At 41.6% G+C, this 15,669-nt stretch overlaps 1 protein-coding gene across 17 annotated transcripts in view; it reads right to left on the bottom strand.

The window, feature by feature from the left end:
- Ica1l (islet cell autoantigen 1-like) overlaps nucleotides 1–5,975 on the bottom strand; it is a 57,686-nt gene extending 51,711 nt beyond the window's left edge. For 3 of the 17 annotated variants that reach the window (XM_011238597.3, XM_030242894.1, XM_030242897.1), the window contains exon 1: nucleotides 5,291–5,635. The gene's annotated coding sequence lies outside the window, so the exon portion shown is untranslated. Of the gene's footprint in view, nucleotides 1–5,117; nucleotides 5,142–5,211 lie in introns of those variants that run through there. The other 14 variants (NM_001357296.1, NM_001316694.1, NM_001316695.1 and 11 more) reach the window with 11 other exon arrangements.
- Between the last annotated feature and the right edge of the window lie 9,694 nt (nucleotides 5,976–15,669).

The raw sequence follows: 15,669 nt of genomic DNA on the forward strand, positions 1-15,669 counted from the left end.
AGGACATACCCAACTCTCAGGAATGCACAAGAAAGAGAGGCAGGGAGAGAGAGAGGGGGAGGGGAGGAGGAGGGGGAAGGGGAGAGAGAGAGAGAGAATGAATATGCACAAGAAAGGGGGGGTAGGTGTGTGTGTGTGGTGTGTGGCAGTTTTACCAGGCCAGTTTTACAGAAACAGGTTGCAGAGAGAACAAGCTAGACACAGGTGAAGACAGAAAAACCCAGAGGGGCTGGAGAGATGGCTCAGTGGTTAAGAGCACTGACTGCTCTTCTGAAGGTCCGGAGTCAAATCCCAGCAACCACATGGTGGCTCACAACCATCCGTAATGAGATCTGATGCCCTCTTCTGATGTGTCTGAAGTCAGCTACAGTGTACTTATGTATAATAATACATAAACCTTTGGGTCAGAGCAAGCAAGGCTGACCAGAGCGAGCAGAGGGCCTAAAAATTCAATTTCCAGCAACCACATGAAGGTTCATGACCATCTGTACAGCTACAGTGTATACTCCCATACATAAAATAAATACATCTTTAAAAATAAATAAATAAATAAATAAATAAATAAATAAATAAATAAAATGTTTACAAAAATGCTAAGAGACTCCTGGTATCATTTAGAGATGGATAGGGGTAAGCTAATTTTCTTGGAATTGACAATGGTCATAGTTACATTGCTGGGCAGTGGAAGCTCAGGCCTTTCAATCCCAGCACTCAGGAGACAGAGGCGGGCAGATCTCTGAGTTTGAGATCAGCCTAGTCTACAGACCTAGTTCTAGGACAGCCAGGGTAACACAGAAAAAACCAAACCAAGGCAATTGTCATATATATGTCCACAACATGTAGATATAGTTAATGCTCTGAACTTAAAATTGCTTAAAAGGAAATTGTTGATATAGACATGAATATATCACCTATATAACATATATACCTAGTCAACCCCTCCCCAAAGACATTTACATCACACACACACACACACACACACACACAGAGTCATAGTACATTTACTTCAACTATGCTGTCTAATGAGACTAAGCCTGGGTGACAGGGCCTATATTCACAGCCCTGTTTGTCAACTGTTTTAATCCTACTGCTGAAGCCACTTGTAGTGGCTATTCCTGGTTGTCAACTTGACAATATTTGGAATGAACTACAATCCGGAATTGGAAGGCTCACCAGTGACCCTTATCTGGAGGCTTGGAGATCCTTATCTGGATCTTGGTTTGAAGATCTTGAGCCATAGTGGCTATGGATTCCAGAAGATTGAATCTCCGAGTTAAGGAACACACCTTTAATCTGGGCTATGCCTTTCATCTGGGATTAAAGGTGTGGTGGAACACACCTTTAATCTGGGCTACACCTTTTGCTGGAGACAATATAAGGACATTGGAAGAAGGGAGTCTAGCTCTTGCTCTTGCTCCTTTGCCTGCTTGCTGCGTGAGACTGAGTAACTGCTAGATCCTTGGACTTCCATTCACAGCTGCGACTGAACAATTGTTGGGAATTGAGCTGCCGACTGTAAGTCATCAATAAATTCCTTTATTATCTAGAGACTATCCATACGTTCTGTGACTCTAGAGAACCCTGACTAATACACCACTGTTCAGGAAAGAATCCTTTCAAAATATTGCTGGTAAGCTGGGAACAGTAGTATGTTTCCGTTGTCCCAGCTGCTGAGGCAGGAGGATTGCTTGAGCCTGAGCAGCATAGTGACATACCATCTTATATTTGTATTAAAAAACAAAACCACTACTTTTTAAGTGGTCATTGGCAACACACCTAGCCACCAGGAGCTCTGATGGGGACTTACAATGAAATTCATGTTGATTTCACATTTGCTAACATAGCATCCATTCTGCACCCAGCAGATCAAAGAGTCCTTTCAACTTTTAACTCTTACTGTTAAAGAAACACACTTAAAAAAAAAAAAGAAAGAAAGAAAGAAACACACTTTACCGATCTGTGGCATCCATTCCTATGACAGACCCAGGAAATTACATAATGACCTTTCAAAAAGTCAGCATATTAGATGCTTTGATCTAGGACTTAGGAGAAGAGATCAAATATCCATACTAACCGTTGTCTGGAAGAGTTATCTGAACTCTTAAATGACTTTGACCAATCAAGAGAAGTAACTCTTGATGTAACTGCAGATGTGACAAATGTAACAAGAGAACTACAGCTGGGTGTGGAGCCTGCAGCTGTAGCCAGTTACAGCAATCTCATGACAAAACATTGGGTAAGGAATGGCTTCTTGAGACTTAGTGAAGATACAGAGGACACTGATGAAATAACAAAAGACTTAGGATGTCACACAAGTTTAGCTGATAAGGCAGATGCAGGGTTTGAAGGGCCAGCCCTATACTGAAAAAGTGCTGCTATGCTATCAGGCACTGTTAGTATTGCAAGCCATAGACAAATCATTCCTAAAAGAGTTAATTGGTGCTGGTCAGTGGTGGCACATGCATTTAATCCCAGCACTTGGGAGGCAGAGGCAGGCAGATTTCTGAGTTCAAGGCCAGCCTGGTCTACAAAATGAGTTCCAGGACAGCCAGGGCTACACAGAGAATCCTGTCTCAAAACAAACAAACAAACAAAACCAAAAAACAGTTAATTGGCATAGCAAACTTCACATATATTAAAAAAATAACTACACACACACACACACTCTCTCTCTCACATCAAGCCCACCTAAACAAAAACAAACAAAACCAAAAAACAGTTAACTGGCATAGCAAGCTTCACCTATATTAAAAAAATAACAAAAACAAACAAAAAGCCCAAAATTGTTACAGTTACAGCCACTCTAAACTTCAGCAACTCAGCAACACCACCAAATCAGTCAGTAGCCATGGAGGCAAAGACTTCTCCCACCAAACCAACCATGCTGGATGAAGGCTGGGTTAGCCCTTTTTAGCTATTAGTAATGTATTCTCAAATAAAATCCGCAACTTTTTAGACTTAAGGTATCACACACTTAATACGACTTTTAGGTGGGCTTGATGTGTGTGTGTATGTGTGTGTGTGTATGTGTGTGTGTGTATGTGTGTGTATGTGTGTGTGTGTGTATGTGTGTGTATGTATGCTGCACACAAGCACCCATAAACCTGCCATTTAGGAGGTAAAAGCAGGAGGATCAGGAGTTCCTGTCTTGAAAACTACAAGTAATATTTTTCCCACTCTACTACAAGAATTATGTAGCTTCTTCATTGTGGTGGCTTAGAACAGAACCGACTTATGCCTGGCCAAAGTTATAATGAGGCCATAATATCAAAATACAATTCCAAACACCATCAGCTAGAATGTCAACATCTGGAACTATCACAACCCCCAAAGTACAAATCTGGAAATGATAATATAAAAAACATACTTGGGCCGGGTGTGGTGGCACACGCCTTTAATCCCAGCACTTGGGAGGCAGAGGCAGGAGGATTTCTGAGTTCGAGGCCAGCCTGGTCTACAGAGGGAGTTCCAGCACAGCCAGAGCTACACAGAGAAACCCTGTCTCAAAAAAAACAAAAACAAAAACAAACAAAAAAACCAAACAAACAAAAAACCCAAAACAAGAGAAAATAAAATACCAAAAAGAAATATAACAAAATGTTAATAGTTGGTAATGTTGGCTTTTGTAAATGTTACATTAGTCTTCTTTTTAGCTACCTTTTAAACTTTTTTTCTTAGTGTTCTATAAAGGAGCCAACAATGGTAAAATAATAAGATGTGTATAGGTGGTAACTGATTTTTAATTATAAACACTGGACCTAAACAGAAATCTGAACGTTTTACTACAGAAAAAAGGTAAAACTTAATGTAAGCTGATTTAAAAAAAAAAAAAGCCAACTGGAAAAAAAGGCAAAATGTAAATGATAAATGAAAATGACCAAATGACCAATGGGAAAACGGTAACAAAAGTTACTTCACGTAAAGAGAATCTCCAATTTCAGAAATATTTTAAAGTCCTTTACACATCCCTTCTGTTGCTAAAGAAAATATAAATAATACAGATTTAAAGAAGTTAAAAATAAGATTTTACTCAGTGTATGTACTACAGAAAACCAGAGTTTGTTAGTATAAAACAATGTAGTCTATTATGTTGCACATTTTGATATTTGGTCTTACTTCAGTCATTGGAATAAATTTAATTTTCATGACAAACATCTACAATGAAAATATGGATTTCTGCTTTTCCCATCAGTCTCATGTTTAGTTTTGTTTTTTGAACTGGGATCTCATCACCCTTCTAACTCTAAGATTATAATGATTTCTCTAGGGCTGGAGAGATGGCTCAGTGGTTAAGAGTACTGACTGCTCTTCCAGCGGTCCTGAGTTCAATTCCCAGCAACCACATGGTGGCTACAACCATCTGTAATGGGCATCCGATGCCAACTTCTGATGTGTCTGACGACAGTGACAGTATACCTACATACATGAAATAAATAGATAAATCTTTTTTTAAAGCTTATAATGATTTCTCTAGCAGTTAGGATTGCTGGTAATTAGACAGTGCTTTGCTATTTTTAATACCTACATGTACAACCCATTTCACATTATTAAAATAAGTACAGAAAGTTCAAAGAAAACTGGTAATGTTATGAACTGATAATATAAGATGATTTTTTAACTTTGGTCATATAAAATATATATATATCCACCATTAGGAGATGTTTTCTTGGCCAGTAAATGTATAACTGAAAGATATAATTAATTTCCATTAAAGAATGAGGTACCTGTAGCTGCTAAATATTGATGTATTTACAATATTACTTTACAAAACTTCGCTTAAGCCAGAATCAAATAATCCAATACTTAAATACTTAGAGCCCAAACCGCAGGGAAACATCATCTCCCCACAAACTATTTCAGCGACCCAGAGTTGCTAGCAGGTTGTGTGTTTTGTGCATGAAGATCATACATTATATGGCATCCCCGATTCACACACACTACTGGCAAGCCCACAGCTCACGGGTAGGACGCCAAGCAGGATTGTTTTTCCCGTCTCCATTTTTCTTAGAGCATCAGGTATCGGCTGCCTGCATCATCACCCAGGTGAGGTCAGTGGTCAGAGACACCTGGCCTGCTTTTCCCCAGCCGAATCCGTGCGGTGATGCTGGGGTCCCCACCTGGGAGAGGAGGCTTTGTGCACCGACACCCCCCGCGAGGTGATGCATTCCGACATCACCACGACCCGCAGCTTTGCTTAGGTTCTGTTCTCACCACGTCCATCTCGCAATTGGTCTGTTCTGAAGACATCCCACAACAGGACAATAATAGTAATAAATTAAGCGCGACGTACATAGGCAGCCAGCAGGAAAGCACGCAGGGCTGTGAGCATCTGCCCCGTATCGGGAGCGCCCAGGCCGGCCTCAGGCCGCGGCTTCCTTCCCCTGGAGGGAGCGCAGGAGACGCCCCCGCCGCGGACGGGTCGGGTCCGCCGAGGCCGCCGCCTGAGGCCGGCCCACGGAGAGCGCGCGGCCCGCGCCCCCGCCCGCCGTCGTCATGGGAACCAGGTTTGGCCACCGCCGCCCGCCGCCCTGAGGGAGCGGAGGGCCAGACCCCGGACCCTCACCGCGCCGCCGGAGCCGCGCCGCTCCTCGCCGCTCGGGCCGCGCTGAGCTCTTCCGCGCACCGGCCCAGCCGCCGCCCGCGAGCCCGCGAGCCCGCGCCCGCCGCGCCGGTGCGCCGAGGTGGGGGGCTCGGCGGCGGGAGATTTAAACCCGCGGCCCTGCGCGCGGCGGCTCCGCTCGGCTCCGCTCTGCGCGCCCCGGCGCCTCTCTCCGCCCGCGGAGGCCGCGCGCCCTGGGTGTCGCTTGCTCGTGAGAAGTGACGGGCGCCAGGCCCTGAGTCCCGGACCCTCACTGAGCCGAGGCAGCCGAGGTGGGTGCGTGGAAGACCGGCTTGGCCTTGTCTCCCGGCTCCTGCCTTCCCCTCGCTGCCTCTGCGCCTCAGTTGCCACTTAGTACTCGGGCTCGGCGCGAGGCAAGTGTTCACGCGAGGCGTCACACCCTCATCTTTAAAGGTTTAAAGAGGGACAACTGTTAATAACTGACTTCAAGAGCAAAAGTGGTGTCCGAGCCAAAAAACCCCAAGGGGGGGGGGGTGGGAATGGAAATAAGGCTAATGGAAAATTATTACTGGTAAGGAATAATAAACTCAAAGTGCTTTCCTTTTCAAGTTTTAACGTCCAAGTTCAACTTTCCTAAAGGTTTACAACATACGAATTAATTGTATATATGACATATATAGGCTGATAACGACCCCCCCCTTTAACTCTTAGGATAACCATCTGAGGGGTCATGGAGAACTACACGAAGTAAGGGGTCCAAACAGAATATTAATTACAAAGTAGTATGTAAAGTTTTTAAGTTTTAGACTAGAAAAAGAGCTACTTCTTCTATAAAGGGCTGATTTGAACTATAACTTTTAAGATAAATTTAAATTCTTACAACAGCTATTTTGGATTTCAAATAATGGGCAAATACTTGAAATTGTATGCAATATTGGGACATTTTCCCCTCTAGGAAAGTGTCAAATAGCTCCTCTTGCTCCTCAAAGTCCAAATCCTTGGAGGAATATGAATTAGCAGGAAGCAGATATGATTGGTCAACTATAGTTCTCCGGATCTTCCTTGTGTCACACTGAGATGGGTCAGTGGGGCCGCAGCTCTTTCTAAGGCTCCAGAGAGGAGCCCAGGCAAGGAGCGAGTGGTAGTCACAGCTATTGAATGAGTCCAGCTGTCAGCGAAGCAACAGGTGAGCAAAATGAAAAAGACTAAAGATGGGCAAAAACTTTGTGTGGAGGACCACAGTACAACCATGGCAAGAGTGAACTGCAGTCTGGACTGCTGACCTTGAATTAAAGGCCTCTGTAATCGAAGCTGGAAAGCTCCTGACAGGTAGCCGCAGCAGCTCCTGCAGGAGTATCTCTACCTCCCAATAGCCAGAAACCTGACAGAAACTTCTGGGTGCCCCATAACCACTTCAGAACCTACTGCCCTTCCTGACAGGGCTAGAAAGCAACCCACTGACCTGGCTGAGAATGTGTTAGATGGATCACTGCTAGTCCCCTTCAGCTCCAGGTTTTTTTATTTATTTAATTTTTAAAAAGGATTTATTAAAATAAATAAGTACAGTGTAGCTCTCCTCAGAAACACCAGAAGAGGACATCAGATCTCATTACAGATGGCTGTCACCCAGCATGTGGTTGCTGGGATTTGAACTCAGGACCTCTGGAAGAGCTGTTAGTGCTCTAAACCTCTGAGCCATCTCTCCAACAGCCCCAGGTCCAGGTTTTAACAGCTCTTCCCTGGTTGATCCAATTTTTAAAATTTGACTTTTTATTGTTGTTCTTTGTTTGTTTTCCTGAGACAAGTTCTCACTCTCTAGCTCTGGTTATGCTGGGACTCACTATGCAGGCCAGATTTGATCTTAGATCTCCGTTTGCAAGAATTTTATTGAGGTTTCTTTGTTGTTGTTGTTGTTGTTGGTTATTTTTGTTTTGTTTTGTTTTTTGTTTTTCAAGACAGGGTTTCTCTGTGTATCCCTGGCTGTCCTGGAACTCACTTTGTAGACCAGGCTGGCCTCGAACTCAGAAATCCTCCTTCCTCTGCCTCCCGAGTGCTGGGATTAAAGGCGTGCGCCACCACTGCCCAGGTTATTGAGTATTTTTGCATCGATATTCATAAGGGAAATCGGTCTGAAGTTCTCTTTTTTTTGTTGGATCTTTGTGTGGTTTAGGTATCAGAGTAATTGTGGCTTCATAGAATGAATTGGATAGAGAACCTTCTGTTTCTATTTTGTGAAATAGTTTGAGGAGAATTAAAATTAGGTCTTCTTTGAAGGTCTGATAGAACTCTGCACTAAACCCATCTGGTCCTGGACTTATTTTGGTTGGGAGACTATTAATGACTGCTTCTATTTCTTTAGGGGATATGGGACTCTGTTTAGATCGTTAATCTGATCTTGATTTAATTTTGGTACCTGGTATCTTCTAGAAATTTGTCCATTTTGTCCAGGTTTTCCAGTTGTTTTGAGTATAGTTTTTTGTAGGAGGGTCTGATGGTGTTTTGGATTTCTTCAGGATCTGTTGTTATGTCTCCCTTTTCATTTCTGATTTTGTCAATTAGGATACTGTCCCTGTACCCTCTAGTTAGTCTGGCTAAGGGTTTATCTATCTTGTTGATTTTCTCAAAAAAAAAAAAATAGCTCCTGGTTTTGTTGATTCTTTGCATAGTTCTTTTTATTTCTACTTGGTTGATTTCAGCCCTGAGTTTGATTATTTCCTGCAGTCTATTCCTCTTGGGTGAATTTGTTCTAGAGCTTCCTTTTGTTTTAGGGCTTTTAGGTGTGCTATCAAGCTGCTGGTGTATGCTCTCTCTAGTTTCTTTTTGGAGGCACTCAGACTATGAGTTTTCCTCTTAGAACTGCTTTCATTGTGTCCCATCAATTTGGGTATGTTGTGGCTTCATTTTCATTAAACTCTAAAAAGTCTTTAATTTCTTTATTTCTTCCTTGACCAAATAATCATTGAGTAGAATGTTGTTCAGCTTCCATGTCAACATTGGTTTTCTATTATATATGTTGTTATTGAAGATCAGCCTTAGTCTGTGGTGATCTGATAGGATTCATGGAATAATTTCAATATTTCTGTATCTGTTGAGGCCTGTTTTATGGTCAGTTTTGGAGAAGGTACCATGAGATGCTGAGAAGGAGGTATATCCTTTTGTTTTAGGGTAAAATGTTCTGTAGATATCTGTTAAGTCTATTTGTTTCATAACTTCCTTTAGTTTCACTGTGTCTCTGTTTAGTTTCTGTTTCCACGATCTGTCCATTGATGAGAGTGGGGTGTTGAAGTCTCCCACTATTATTGTGTGCAGTTCAATGTGTACTTTGAGCTTTACTAAAGTTTCTTTAATGAATGTGGCTGCGCTTGAATTCGGAGCATAGATATTCAGAATTGAGAGTTCATCTTGGAAGATTTTACCTTTAATGAGTATGAAGTGCCCCTCCTTGTCTTTTTTGATAACTTTGGGTTGGAAGTCGATTTTATTCGATATTAGAATGGCTACTCCAGCTTGTTGCTTCGGACCATGTGCTTGGAAAATTGGTTGGAAGTTGATTTTATTCGATATTAGAATGGCTACTCAAGCCTGTTTCTTCGGACCCTGTGCTTGGAAAATTGTTTTCCATCCTTTTACTCTGAGGTAGTATCTGTCTTTTTCCCTGAGGTAGGTTTCCTGTAAGCAGCAAAATGTTGGGTCCTGTTTATGTAGCCAGTCTGTTAGTCTATATCTTTTTATTGGGGAGTTGAATCCATTGATATTAAGAGATATTAAGGGTCAGGAGTATGGTGGTGCACGCCTTTTATCCCAGCACTTGGGAGGCAGAGGCAGGCGGATTTCTGAGTTCGAGGCCTGCCTGGTCTACAAAGTGAGTTCCAGGACAGCCAGGGCTATACAGAGAAACCCTGTCTCAAAAAAACCAAAAAAAAAAAAAAAAAAAAAAAAAAGAAAAAAGAAAAAAAAGAAAGAAAAAGAGAGAGTGAGAGATTAAGGAAAGGCAATTGTTGTTTCCTGTTATTTTTGTTGTTAGAGTTGAGATTCTGTTCTTGCAGCTATCTTCTTTTAGGTTTGTTGAAGGACTACTTTCTTGCTTCTTCTAGGGTGGCATTTCCTTCCTTGTGTTGAAGTTTCCCCTTTATTATCCTTTGAAGGGCTGGATTCATGGAAAGATATTGTGTGAATTTGGTTTTGTCATGGAATACTTTGGTTTCTCCATCTATGGTAATTGAGAGTTTAGCTGGGTATAGTAGCCTGGGCTGGCATTTGTGTTCTCTTAGGATCTGTATAACATCTGTCCAGGATCTTCTGGCTTTCATAGTCTCTGGTGAGAAGTCTGGTGTAATTCTGATAGGTCTGCCTTTATATGTTACATGACCTTTTTCCCTTACTGCTTTTAATATTCTGTCTTTTTTTAGTGCATTTGTTGTTCTGATTATTATGTGGCAGTAGGAATTTCTTTTCTGGTCCAGTGTAGCTTCCCTTAACCCTGAAGTAGGCTGATCCAGACTTTGACCTTGCTGCCACTGAGAAGGAAATTACCTAGGGTGGAGGCTTCTGACCTAGATGTCTCTTTTGTTCTGCCACCTGCCACTGCTCTCTCCAAGATACTGCTACCTGCTGAGAAGCACCTGACACATTCCGGAGGAACATCCTATTCTGCACATCACCTACAGGCTGGCTCCAGACACCAAGAATGAACTGGCGGGGGATGGGCCTCCCCCGCCCCTTTTATAAGCACACTCTAGTAGTAAACTGGAGAGCCTTGAACAGAATCATGTCTTGGCTCCATTAACCTCTCGCCGTCCAAGTCTCTTTCAGCCCCAGCCTGCCTCCCTTGTGTACCCGGTCCTTGTAAGCCGCAGGCCGGCATACAACAGTCCAGTCTATTTGGAGTTCTGTAGGCTTCTTTTATGTTCATGGGCATCTCTCTCTTTAGGTTAGGGAAGTTTTCTTCTATAATTTTGTTGAAGATATTTACTGGCCCTTTAAGTTGAAAATCTTCATTCTTGTCTATACCTATTAATCTTAGATTTGGTCTTCTCATTGTGTCCTGGATTTCCTGGATGTTTTGAGTCAGATCTTTTTGCATTTTGCATTTTCTTTGATTTTGTGTTTTCTATGGAGTCTTCTTCACCTGAGATTCTCTCTTCCATCTCCTGTATTCTGTTGCTGATGCTCGCATCTATGGTTCCTGATTTCTTTCCTAGGGTTTCTATCTCCAGAGTTGTCTCCCTTTGTGATTTCTTTATTGTTTCTACTTCCATTTTTAGATACTGGATGGTTTTGTTAAATTCTTTCACCTGTTTGGTAGTGTTTTCCTGTAATTCTTTAAGGGATTTTTTTGTGTTTTCTCTTTAAGGGCTTCTAGCTGTTTACCTGTGTTTTCCTGTATTTCTTTAAGGGAGTTATTTCATTTTTTAAAGTCCTCCATCATCAACGTGAGAAGTGACTTTACATCCACATCTTGCTTTTCTGGTGTGATGGTGCATCTAGGACTTGCTATGGTGGGAGAGCTTGGTTCTGATGATGCCAAGCAACCTTGGTTTCCGTTGCTTCTGTTTTTATGATGGTCAGGCAGGGCTTCCGTGTCCTTGCTCTTGCTTTCACAGGCCCATCACAATTGGTTTGGAATCGATGTTGTGTTCCACTCACCAGTGATCCTAAGATCTCATGGAGAGTCCTCTGGTGTCGCAACCGCTCTCGACCAGCAAGAACGACGCGACCACCAGTCCTTCTAACAGCAGTTTATTCAGTCCTGATTCTTCTTGTTTATATCTCCCCCGAACCCTGGGCCTCTCACTCCTTTTATACTCTCTCTCATCCACGCACTACAGGCCATGCCCCCTCGCCAGTCACGAGGCTTCAGCTAATCAGGGCAGCAGGGGCAAATCTCCACCAAATTGGATTCACCTGTATCCTGGTACACCTGCGCAGCACTCAAGATGTTTGTGTCTTATATGAGTAAGTCAGGTGCAAGTCATATGACTTAGCTGCAGTCCCTGGCGCCTTTGGGACTGCCGCCACACCCGCTCCCCACACTCTGGGGACCGTAGGACCTTCATCCGAGTTCGCGCCAAAGGTGACCCGGAGCTGGTGCCAACATGCTTGGTCAGATCTTTAGTTGTAAGACTAACATTGCTTGGGCTGGGATGAAGCTCAGTGGGAGAAGGCCTGTCCAGCATGCACAAGGCCTTGAGTCTGATCCACAGCACCACACGAAACCAGGCATGATGGTGCACACTTGCACTCCCAGCTCTCAGGAGGTCAAGGCAGGAAGTTCAAGAACTTGGTCATGCCCATGTAGCCAGTTGAAGGCTGTGCTGGGCCACATAGAGCTTTTCTCAGTGCCCCACACCTAACCCCTCCCCTAAAAATCAAAGTGATGGTAGCTGACTTAGTGGCACTTACCATGAGTTTTTAAAGAACAAGTCAGATACACTGTACAGCTGGTGGACTCTACTTTCCTCTCAGTACCTACATCTCTATTCCCGCATTTGAATATTTTATTCCTAACCCACTTTTTACCTGTTTCTGTGCTTTTGCTCAAATTGATTCTAAATGAAATACCATTTCCTCTTTTCTCCCTTGGCTCTATATAGGAATATTTGAGAAATAAATACATATTTTCCCTATTAAGAGTTCATAAGTACATAGATTGCTTTTAATATGACAGTAGTTTGTACATGATATGTATCATACATAACTTAATTTTAACACTATGGCTTCATACATAATACTATATTCATGATAGTATCAGTGTAGTGTGAATTAGGTGAAAAGACTTTGTAAGATGGGTAAGTTTTGGATAGATAGATTCACAGTAAGGACATTTTCAAGAGAAAGGATCAGAAAGGAATAATTTTCCTTTCCTTCAGTCTTTTTAATTTTTGGAAATGAGTTTTGTCACATGTAAAAATTAAACTCAAAAAGAAAATGTCTCTATAATCTAGCAGAAGGAAACGTAATAATAGGTATAAAGGCTAGACGGGCTCTATTGGTTTTAAGCTGTGTGGCATTGCTCTTGCACATGCTAGGAAAAAATACAATTAGGACATTTCTCAGGCCCTTGTGGGTTTTATGGGTTTTGTTTTGGCCATTTTCTTAAAAGTCTCAGGCACCTCATCTGTAAAACATAGATTGCAGTATAATATACATAAAAATTCTTGACATATGATGAATTTTCAATTAGCGATATACCAAAAAGTCAACTAAGATCTATGTATATATAGTCTTCCTGGTTTTCAAAATACTATTTTGACCCAAAGTTATATTTCAGTATTCTAATTAAATTCCTTGTATAACTAAAGAAGTAACTTTTAAGCCATCTATATAGTATAGATTTTTTTTCTTTTTCCTTTTGTGACACTGGAGATCAGATCCAGGCATCCTGCAGACTAAGTCGATTGACTCACCAGCCCTGATCATTTTCAAAAGTGCTCTCATATTTGCTTTAATGTATACATGCTATTACCACAGACTTGGATAAAGAAATAGACTCAAGCCAGCTAGGGTAGCACATCCTGAATCCTGGTACTGTGGGAGTAGATGGGTTTGAGGAGAGCCGGGTCTGTGTATCAAGTTCAAGGCCAGCTAGAGCTACGTAGACCCCCATCTCAAAGGGAAGAAAAAAGGGACAAATTCATATATGTTACATTGGTAGAGATTCTGACTATATTGACTCATGAGCCTGCATTAGACTGAAGCTTCTGTCTTCTATTCCAGGCCTATTTCATATACCTTAGCAAATAAACTGTTTTATACTGATTCTGCCTGAAATTGCATTTCCTCAGAATCATCTAGGTTATTTTAAGAGTGGGGTAATTTCCATATACTCTACACGATGTTATTAAGTTTTATTACAAGAAAGTGTGGTAAGGTGAAAACACGCCAAGATGTTTCTGCTTATAAATTAAACTAATAGCAACAAGTCAGTTGGCTTACTGAACACAGTGGATAAAGTCATTTTGTTCAGTGATGAAAGTATAAGACAGTCTTCAAGTATTTAAAAGCATGAAGAAAGATTTTGCAGCAAAAATTGAGAAATAGGGGCTGTAGAGATTTCTCACCAGTTAAAAGCACTAGCTATTCTTCCGTAGGACCTGAGTTCAAGTCCCAGCATCCTCATGGCTGGTCACAGCTGTTTGTAATTCCATTTTGGGGGTAGGGAGATCAAGTGGCCTCCTCTGTCCTCTGCAGGCACCCGGTATGCATGTGGTACACAGATACACATACAGGCAAAACATTCATACACATAAAATAGTTTTTTAACTGAGAAATATGGTTTAAGTGGAAGACTATAGAATTTCTTATGTTAGTAAATTCTGAAAAAGATGTGTACAGTTTTCTGGCTTGTTTTCATTTGTGGAGGTAGCTGTTCTTTTCTAGCCAAATTGTACAAAACTTGTTTTATGAGATAAAACTAGAGGAGAAGATCTTCCTGAGTCCTGTAATAGCAAAACAGATGGGATTTTCACCTGAATCCTTCAGGTTTCCAGATAGACTGGTTATAGACTGCTCTGCTATAGCAAGATGATCATAACATCAGAAGGGCAACTGAATGTGTCTTTCTTTCAACGATTCTGATCTCTGCATGTACAAAAGCTCGTTTCCAACGCTGTGCACGAGTTGTGCATGACCTACACTTAAACTCTCCTAGGCATGTGAAATGTATTTGAAAGTCATTGCTCTCCACCATGGCATACATCAGCGTGTTCCTGCACACATTGCAGAGATGCAGATGTGTACCCCACTTTTTAAATCTCAAAAGGTTTCATTTTATTTTAGTATCAAAATAATTTTATTTTTAGGCATTTGTGTATATTCACCCGTTTTGTAATGTGTTTCAATTCTAGGTAATTTCATTTTGGGATGCTCCATGTATTCTACCTTTTTATCTCTGCAGATACTTTCTGGCAAGTTTCTATACAAAGTATGGCCCGACTCACTTCATCTTAAACACGGCTTCTCTACTGAGTGTACTTAATCCCAAAATGCCACAGCTGCATGGTGTTCGCATCTTTGGAATTAATAAGTATTGAAATGTCTGTGCAACTGAAGAGAACTGTTAAGAGCTACTGGGTTTCCTGTAATGAAAGAGTAGTTAATGAACTGCACTGTTTCTGTGATAATGTGAAATAAGAGGTATTTACATTGGAGGGCCAAGTACTGCTCCTTCACAAGCTGTCTTGAAGTGCTCTACTTAAGGATGCCTCTGTCTAATTTGCTTGGTATATTTCTGAGAGAGGCTTTGCAGGCAGGCTGGGCAGGCCCGGCTTATAACTTGATGGTAGTAGGATAAGAGTACAGTAACTAAATCCAAGGAAATGTGGGCTTTGTAAGAAACTAGGTCCAGCTTATAGTAAGTGAGCATTATGTTAGGGAAAGAGCATTCCAATCATTCGTTCATAGTCAGTTGAAACAGACTTCTAGAAAGCAGAACCTCCTGTGTACATGTTTTTATTACTGTGCACAGTCTGCTTTGTATGACATACACTTGATATATGTCCTCAGGTTCCTGGCTTAGTATCGTGCATTGGTAAATGAGGTAATGCTTGCATTTATTACATTACAGGGTTTGTGAGGGTTTTGTCTTCATTTCTTGCTCTAAGAGAAGAAGATAGGCATCTTACAGTCAAGGCTCTGAGTAAACATGCTCATTTTGGAACAAAGTAGGTTTTACTGCTTTTCCAGAAGCAAAGCTGCCAAACCAATTAAGAGAATAACTTACTTCAAGCACTTCAGGTCTTGAGTAGCTGAAAATTATTGTTTAGTTGGTTAAGTCTATCTTTCTTCAAAAAAGGAAATGCAAGATGGGGCCAGCTGGTGTGGGGAGACCTAAGTAAAGAATTCTCTGTCAGCAGAATTATCTGTAACAGATAACATTGTCTGCTCTTAGTCTCTTACTCTCCATCCCCACAGTTTGGTTTGCCCATTAATATTTCCTGTAAATGTGTCAGTCTTAGTGTAGATGACCCAAAATGGTACCTATATTCACAGCAACAACTATATTGAATTCTTGTGACTTGGGGAAGCTTCCTATAGTTGCTAACATTTAATTGGGGCTGGCTTACAGGCTCAGAGGTTTAATCTATTATCATCAAGGTGAGAACATGGCA

The sequence above is a fragment of the Mus musculus genome, chromosome 1, assembly GCF_000001635.26.
Source record: "Mus musculus strain C57BL/6J chromosome 1, GRCm38.p6 C57BL/6J".
Classification (NCBI taxonomy): Eukaryota; Metazoa; Chordata; class Mammalia; order Rodentia; family Muridae; genus Mus; species Mus musculus.